General features: G+C 29.7%; 1 protein-coding gene across 5 annotated transcripts in view; it reads left to right on the top strand.

The window, feature by feature from the left end:
- The window catches only part of LOC123013396 (LIM domain transcription factor LMO4-B), a 189,831-nt gene extending 181,761 nt beyond the window's left edge, over positions 1–8,070 (top strand). For all 5 annotated transcript variants that reach the window (XM_044411886.1, XM_044411890.1, XM_044411887.1 and 2 more), the window contains one exon: positions 7,128–8,070. The gene's annotated coding sequence lies outside the window, so the exon portion shown is untranslated. The remainder of the gene's footprint in view (positions 1–7,127) is intronic.
- Positions 8,071–9,339: the final 1,269 nt, after the last annotated feature.

The following is a 9,339-nucleotide window of genomic DNA, read 5'->3' as shown; positions in this document are numbered from 1 at the left end:
TTTATTCTTGTTAAATCATCACATTTTAATAGTACTTTATCACTCATCAATTAGTTTTTTCAAAAAATAAATAGTTTAAGCAAAAAACGTTTGGTTCCATACTTTTTATTCACCTGGTATAACAAACAGGGAGACGTAAAATGGGTCTATTTTTAATGCAGAAAAAATAAATTATTTTTTATACAGTACCTACATTTTACATCCTCTTACCCTAAAGTGTCTTTTAATATAAAAAGTAGCAAACAGTATTTGTGTAACTAATAAAAAATCGCACTTTTTTATGAATTCATGTATTTGAGTAAAAAACGAYTGGAAAAACTTAACTTTCTGAAAATGTTGCGCATAACATTTTTTCGTTATACACCAAAAGCTAAATACTGCACAAAAAATGGCAACTTGCCAAATAAATTGTCATATAMCAATTTTTTATAAACTCCATAGAAGAGAAAAAAACTCTTTTTTTTATAGAACCAAAATTAAAAAATAAATTCTAAATTAAAGGGGTTAGAATAAAAAAGGTACAAGTCGCTTTTTGTCAATTTATAGGATAAGTGTCTTTTGTTCAWAATAGGCTAATACCTGTTGTAATTTTAAAATCGATTATTTTAATTACGTTTAAATGTTARTTACACCCTTTTTATTTTAACTCCTTCAATTGTAAGTTACATAATGGAAAAATTATTTTTTTTTAAAGTTTTACATTTTTAAATCTTAAAAAATTAACAACAATATTTACTTATGAATTAAAATTGGCGCCGAGGCATTTTAAGAGATGTTTCAAAAAGTTCAAAATTACTCTAAAATTGCAAAAATTCGCAAAAAAAACTAGCTGAAYTCAAATATTTTTAATGAAAAAGGATCTTTTTGTCTTTGATCATCGATATCTCCGCAACCAATGACCGCACAGAGAAAGATAGTTTCAGAAACTAGAATACAAGCAACAAGATGTTTTTCCGATTTTTTGAAAAAAAAAATTCATTTGCAACATTGATTTAAAGAAAAGAGAAAAAAGTTACATTTTTTGTTGTAAATCTACCGCGTATTTACAAATATTAATTAGTATTTACGAAATTCATACACGAATTCAAAAAAAATATTTTTTTTATTGTTTCCGATTTTTTTTTTCAAGTTTAACACTAGTGTATTGTTTTTCAAAACTCGAGAACTTGAAGCATTTTGCTACTTTMAACATGTATTTTTTCTTTACACTTTTCATTGCATATGCTAAGTATTTATTGATTTTTTCTTTTATACTATACAAAAAATTATATTGTTTTTAAATTTTCTAAATACATTTTAAATACATTAAATTCATCAAAAATAGGAAAGAAGTAATCGTTTTTTTGCGTAATTGTTCTCAAGTCCTGCAAGTTATCCGTACTAATTTTTTGTTTATACACRCATTGAAAATACGAAAAGTCCGTTTTTTTGAGACAGGACACGTTTTTCTCTAAACTTTTTAGTTTCAGAGATCCCACTCTGAACATTTTTTTCGTTTTGGTTTTACCAAATTTGTATTTCCAACAATAAAATCTCCGTCAAATTAAATCTTCCTGAAAGTGTTTTCTTCACTAGTAAACGCATGTTTAAACTTGTCGTTAGACTCCGTTTTCTGTCATCAATCAAAATATATAGAAAATGACCACAACATATAGAAAATAATAACTTGCACAAGACGGATAGGAAATTAAGTTTTTGACTTTGATGTATACGTAATGCTCTTGCAGCTGGCTTCGAGTACGCACAATAAAAACAATTAACAATATGTCTCGGACAGAGGAGGGCATTTTAATACTACCAGGGCGAGGGGATTAAATATTATGGTTATGAGTTTTTGGTGAGAGCACAGGAGATCCTTTAATGTGTTCCTTTGTCTTTTTCTAAACCCAAAAGTTTAATTAATGCTCGACTGTGTGCTGATGCAGCATATCGCTAAACACATTTTCGACATTATTCGACTACATTGCAAAATCAAGAATTTTTACTTACTGAATTATTAATTTCCCATAACTTTAAAGTGACTGCATATGAAATATGGAGGTAATTACGAAGTGTGAAATTGTAGATAAGTATCAAGAGCTGAAAGATTAATGTAGTGAAATTAAAATTTGTCACTTGTCATTGCCACAACATTATTTAATTAATTATCGAAAAGTAAACTGAGGAGGAGCGATGTCGAACAAGACGTCGTAACTTGTAACATAGGTTTAGGAATCAACGTAGCATGAAACAACACTTTCGCTTCTTTTAAAATTGAGTACATTTTTTAAATGCGGTATACAYGGTGGGGCATCGGTTACGCGCAGAAAAGAAATCCCCACTTCTAATTAAATAAAATTGTTGAATTTTTTCACACTCACCTGGGCATTAGTAAGGTACATTCTCTAATTTTTTGATGATTTTTCATTTACAAACAAAGCCAAAAAAAATAAAAAGTAATTTTCTTCCAAAAAGTTTAATTCTAATTTTTATACTGACCTACGCAGATTCACTTCCTACAATTGTTTACAAAATCACAAAAYAAATACCAATTAGATTTTGAATTAAACGCAATTTTCCATCTTAACTTTGAAAATCATTTTTATTTATGACCTGCTACTTGTGSCATCSTAAATTTAGGTGACAATGGGYAACTGCAATTGGGGTAAGATTCCAAGGTTTACAACAAAAAGACCTTTTAAAGCGGTCGGCTACCAGTAAATGATTCTTTTGTTGGCAAATTATACCATTTTGTCAGAAATCACGGGTCTGATTTGTGTTTAAAAAAAACAAGTCAAAATTTGAAATTGTGATATCAAAGTTTGATGCGCTGACAGGTACAGATTCATTTAGTGTAAAAACTTTATAGGTAAATTAACAGAAAGCATTCATAAAACACACAAAACTGTTACGGACTCATTTATTATCAAAAAAAATTAGAAAAATTCTCAAAGTATACCCTATCAATAATTAGTTAGTTGTATGAAATATCGCCAGTTTTAATTAATTTGAAGTCGCGATTTATCAAGTGCGCGTAACCGATGCCCCACCCGGTATAGAAGGCATAAAAATAATTTGCGTATTTATAGAAATGATTGAATGGAGTTTGGTTTCTAAACAGCATGCACTTTCGAAAATAACTGGCAGCTTGAATAAGACGCCGATGTGAATGGTATTGGAAGTTTTTATTGATATAATCCTGATGAACCCATGTGAGGTTGTCAGTGGCCCTCATTGCCCATTAGCGAGATTGAACCCTCGCTCTTCCCTGGCCCGACTTCCTACCCTCCCTCTCATCTTGTTCCCAACGAAAGAAATTGTTTCCTGTATGTTAGGAAATGAATTAATGCATTCTGAACATACATTATTGATCACTCTTAATGTAAATGCCTCCAACTACCTAATCGTAATTTATAAATTGAACCACATCGAATTTCAATTAACGGAAAACAACAGAACCGGTTTCTGAAAAATAAAAAGTTGTCTTGTGCAAAAATTGATATTGTATTATAACACTTATTTATGGAGCATCAGTTCGTTCTCTTTAATAGGCAAAGAGCTTCCTTGCGTTTTTAACACTTCTGTTATTAGCGTTACCGAAGCAGGGAAAGCATTTTTGTTGAATTAATTATTTCTAGCGTCACGAGGGGCGCGATCTGTACACGCACGTACAAGTCTTGAATGAAATATATTTTTATATAATTATATCAAGTTTTTCGTATTGTTATCATTTCATTAAGAAACGTCGTCCTATGTAATTTGTTAAAATGGAAATTAATTATAAATTAAGCTGATATGACACAAAGGGTTAATATTAGCTAATTCCGCTAAAATTATACATATATCTCTGTTTCTACAAACATTCATTAGCAATTTCGCAGCGTTGTTAATGTCAAGTAGAAACAATTGCAAAGATAATACCTACCACCCGCTCGGAGTGCAAGAATGGGTAAGAGGCAAAGGCCGAAACAATTTCAATTCGGATTCTCAACGATGTTTACTTTCCATTAGGTACTAAAAGTGTCGATATCGTGCACAAACTGACTAGAATCACTACGCATTAATTTAGATTACTTTGTGCTGAGTACACAACTCACTTTGCGCGCTATCTAGGTAGGCGTTGCTTTCCACACAAGCCTAGACTAGTATGAACACCAAGCCATTATGCTGCCCTCTAATAACAGACGAATAAATTAATTTCGTTAATGAATTTACATAGGCACTCTGGGCGCTTGCGACCGCGATACCGAATTATCTCAGTTTATTCATCTAAACAACTCCGCGATGACTAATACACTTTACCACACATGTTTCTTGCAATAAACTTTTTTTTCCTTGTTTAGAAATGTTATAAAGTAGTGGATTGGGCCATGGGCGAAGACTTTTCGTGTACAAGAAAAACAATTACGGGACAAAACGATTTCTTCTTCCCATACAATTTTTTGTATAGTATAAAAGAAAAAAAACAATAAATAACATACAAGAAAAAGTGTAAAAAAAATAGTATATGTTCAAAGTTGCAAAATGCTTCAAGTTGTTGAGTATTTAAAAGCAATACATTACTGTTAAATTAAAAAAAAATCGGAAACAATTAAAAATAATAATAAATAATAAGTGCTGAATACAGCTTGGGAGTATCAATTTTTAATTAATGCAATTAGTTTGAGGGTATGCAAATGGTTTCAAAAATTAGTTTCTGAAATAGAAAAAATTTCAAACCACAATATAACAAAATAAAAAAATTGAAATAATCCATAAAACAACGCATCCAAAAAAAGGAAAAGTGCTTAGAATAAATGAAAATATGCACAAATATAACAGTGTAGAAAAAAGAATTAAAGAAGAAACAAAAATAGAAAACAATTTTTTTATTTTGTTGGCACCTACAGCTACTAAAATGAAGAAACCATCAAAATGTAAACTACACTTAAAATTGGAAAAAGAATTTGGTTAAAAAATCAAGAACATGGAAGGAAAGTGAAAGAAAGAAACTCCAGATTTTTTTTCTTATAAAAAAACTAAAGAAAAAATTAAATAAAAAATCACAGTGCACAAAGAAGAATTGACAAAAACAATAAACTAAAAAATGGTATCATTATACACAAGTTTTAAACAGGCTAGAAATAAAAAAAACAATACACATAAATTTCAAAAAGAAAAAAATTATTCGCTGAAAATGTGCTTTTTTTCTTATTTGTAGCATTCCTCGGTTTAATTCAAGCGTTTCTAGTAATAAATTCAGTTCCTAAACTGTCAAAATTAATTTGTAAGTTTTAGTTTTCGTTATTTTAAAGAAAAAAACTTTAAAAATTTTACTTTTTGTGATAGTAGTTTTTGCGTTCTTCTTATTTCTTTAATTTTTGAGATTAACTCTCGCTTTTTGAAATTAATGTCAATTATTTTTTTATTGTTTTAATATTTAAGTTTTTTTAGTCAGTTTACGTTCTTGATTTTTTACGAATTTCCAAAAATAAAAAAAAATTCTTTCGAATATTTTTTTTTATTTAACATGCAGAATTGTAAAAAGAGGTAAAAATTGTTTTCCTCATTTTGATGAAAATTACACAATGTTCAGAAACAATTAATTCCTTTAATTCTTTTGTAAAACTTCCAAGAAAACAATTTGATGGATCGATTCAAAAATTTAGATCTATTAGGCTGTAAAAAAACCTAGGCACATTAACCTCCCCATCAATACTTGTAAATATGCGGTAGATTTACTACAACAACAAAAAATCTAACTTCTTTCTCTTTTCTTTAAATCAGTGTTGCAAATATTTTTTTTAAATCGTGAAAACATCTTGTAGAAACTTTATTCCAGTTTTTGAAACCATCTTTACATTCTCTGTGCGGTCATTGGTTGCGAAGATATCGGTGATCAAAGACAAAAAGATTTTTTTTTCATTAATCAAATCAAATATCTTAGCAACAAATGGACAAAGAGAACATAAAAAGGCAAATTGACTTAACAAATGTATTGACTTAACTAATAAAAATTTCTCAAGTCTGTGGACCAAAAATAAGGAAAAAGTACAATTTTTTTCGTGCGCTATTTTGAAACTACAAACTTGAAACTTCAAAATAGATTTTTCGAAATTTTTCATTTCAAAAATTGTCTGAAATTGTAAAAAAAATTATTTTTTCTAAATTTTTTGAAATAGTATATAAAAAGTTTATGTAGAATGTTTTGTCGTTTTGAAATATTTTTCCAACGAGTTTTTCACTGAAAAGCTTAATTTTGAATTAATTTGAAATAAATAGAATAACATACATATATATTACGATGAATTTGATCCATTTTCTCGAAGAGGAAACTAGAAAAATAGAAAATTTAAGACATCTTTGACACTAAAGTGGTTATGAAGGGAATAAATTCGAAATTTCAAATATTACATTAGTTTACAAATAATTACTTGTTAAATATACCTTTAATCAAATTATTATTTTTATGTCTATTTACCTTTAATTAAACAAAAATAATTGTTAATTTTTTTATCACCTCACAGTTTTTTGTTACGAACAATAATTTTCCTGCTTTCCGATTTAAAATTTATTTACGATTCAAATTGTTGCTGAATTACTTTAAATGGGTCTTAAAATACATTTCATTTTGCATTTGGACTTATTTTCTAAAAACTTAGACAGCGTGAGTGACGAACAGGGCGAGCGTTTTCATCGAGATCTAAAGGGTTTTCAAAGATCTACACAAAAGTTTTTGGGATGAAAATGTAAAGAAAACTGATCCAAACACGTAGAAAAAAAAACAAAGTAAAATAACTCATTTTTGTTAATTACATAATCGTGACGTGGTGGACTTTTTTAAATAATTTTTTGAACTCATTTAAAATCTATAAAAAATTATAACTTTCGTGTAAAGAGTTATTTTTTTACCTTGAGCAAGAGTACATTATTTTCAATGGGTGCCCGGCACCCGCATCTGCCCCGATAAAAAATCGAAATGTACAGGGTTTTTATACAACGATAATCTAGTAATTTATATTGTTCAAAAACTTCCAAGGATAAAAATAGAGTAATTTCTAGTTATAAGAATTTTTACCGATTAAATGTGCAAGGTGTTGAACATTTTAGCTTTATTGAAGCGTTGTAGTAATTTGGCAAAGTCTGATCTAAGTCTAAAATTGTTCCAGGTTTGACGCCTCAACATACATCGATAACAGTGGGACATCCCTACCTCCTCCAGAACAGTTTCCTGCCACTGGGTATGATGAATGAAGTCAGGTTTTCCTACGGACAACGAAGCTTCTCCTTGTACAGTGATAACCACGAGTGATCGGTTGCAAGTCTCGTTTTTTCTGTAAAATAGCGCGTGACAGTCGGACTTCCACCGAAGCAGTGTACAAATATTGTTAGAAAATCTAGTGTTACTTGAACTTTGTTATACAAGGATTGGTTAAGTCTCAAGCCATCTGTATGACGTAGCTAATGGGACTCAATTCAGTGTACTTAACATGTTGAAGTTTGTTGTAGAGCGCGAATGTCAACAACTTTTTTATTGTGTAAATAATTTTAACATAAGGATTGCAATAAGGCGCTGATATTACACGGGAAATATTGGAAAAAATGTAAATGATATTTATGTACATCACGTCGACGGATTTCACTTCGAAGGAGGAGAGATCCCGAGTTTTCCGCAATCTTGCCCCGATCTAAACTTTGTGATTATATTGTATAAATTATTGTATTATGGTTTTATTTCTCGTTGCTCTTGTTGTTACTAGTTAATATTTTTAATTATTCCTAATTGATATTTGTTTTATTTTATGCACCCGAAGAGAACTGTCGGTTATTTTATGCAGACATTGTTGTTTTTTCATTTGAAATTTTCTTGTTAAAGTACTGAAGGAAAACTCCTCCGCTCATACAATGTTTACTTCGTTAAAACTTAAAATTGTGTGCAATAAACCAAAACTCCTGCCCCAAACACTCAGTCACATCTGTAATAAACTTCATCATTCTCACCTTGTTTCACTTTTAATAAAGGTCATACACTGAAATGATTTGCTCAAATATTTCTATATCAAAGTTTTGTTTCATTCTGTGTGCATTCCACAATAAAACGAATTTAATTCATTTTTGTGTTTTATTACCTCGCCATTCTAACTCCCCAGATTAAGATTAAGTTTTTTTTCCACCAACCAAATCATCATAACTTTTATTGTACAAAAGAAACGATGAGGCAGCCACGTCTTAAAAACTTTCTTATTCAATCAATTACACCAAAACGTGATATCCAATAAATCACCACAATACCCCAACTTTACACATAAAAGGTAACAAAGCTAAAAATAATTTAAATTCAAAGTAAAAACTAATCTAGTTATACAAAACAAAAAATGCATCTTTGTTTCTACTAGATGAAACGAATTAGTGGCTCACGGATCGATATGACTAATAGCTATCTTGAATTATGAAGCAGTACACTAGACTCAGTATGGGAACTACCGAGTGTTTCACGAAGCAATACACGCAACGTTCTTAGCATAAGTACAGTATTTAAAATTATTCTCATACTGCATTTGTGTACTGAGGACTGCATTTAAAAGTTCCGTTTAAGGTAAAAGTATGCATTATGGCAGCAATAAATAGGAAAATATATGTACATAAATTGCAAGTCAATTTCTAGATCATGCATGAAAGATCTTAGATGATATAAAGATCTTATTTCAGAAGCAGTTTGAAAAAATAGTAGAGCAATAATGATTGACGAAAGCAATTTTAAATTATTAACAGGCCAAATTACATTATAAAAAAAAACAATTTTTCGTTTTTTTTTTGTACTCAAGTGTACTTTGGACTAGATTAAAGCGATTTGATTAATTTGATTTGATTATAACAGTGGAACTCCTCTATAACGAATCTCGGTTATAACGAAAAATCGGCAATAACGAGTAAATCGTCTGATCTCCTTCTATAGCGCGTATTTTTCTAAATTTGGGATGGATATAACAAAACTTTTATTTTGTCCAAAATTTCGGAAACAGATCGGTTATAACGAGAGTTCCTAGAAGAAACAAAAATCCTGCGAGTCTCCATTACGTATTGTGTACCAGAATTTTTTTGGAAATGTTGTTTTTGCGCGCTAATGGTCTTATTTTTCTCACTTTTTCAGTCTTGAATAACTTTTCAAGCAGAGAACACTTCGTCTTTCTGTATCAATATGTCGTCCTCGAAAAGAAAAACGTTTTCTATCAAAGAAAAAATATCAATAATAAGAGAGTTCGAAAGTGGTAAAAAACAACTGTAATCTGCAAAGAGAAAAATTTAGCCAATTCTACATTAGCAACAATTTTAAAAGATTACGAGTTCAACTGGTGAATTTTCGTCAAAAGTGAAGAAGTA

Source organism: Tribolium madens, unplaced genomic scaffold (genome assembly GCF_015345945.1).
Source record: "Tribolium madens isolate multiple individuals breed KSU strain unplaced genomic scaffold, Tmad_KSU_1.1 Scaffold_96;HRSCAF=242;Tcas5.2_LG5, whole genome shotgun sequence".
Taxonomy (NCBI): Eukaryota; Metazoa; Arthropoda; class Insecta; order Coleoptera; family Tenebrionidae; genus Tribolium; species Tribolium madens.
This window is presented reverse-complemented; position numbering and strand designations above follow the sequence as displayed.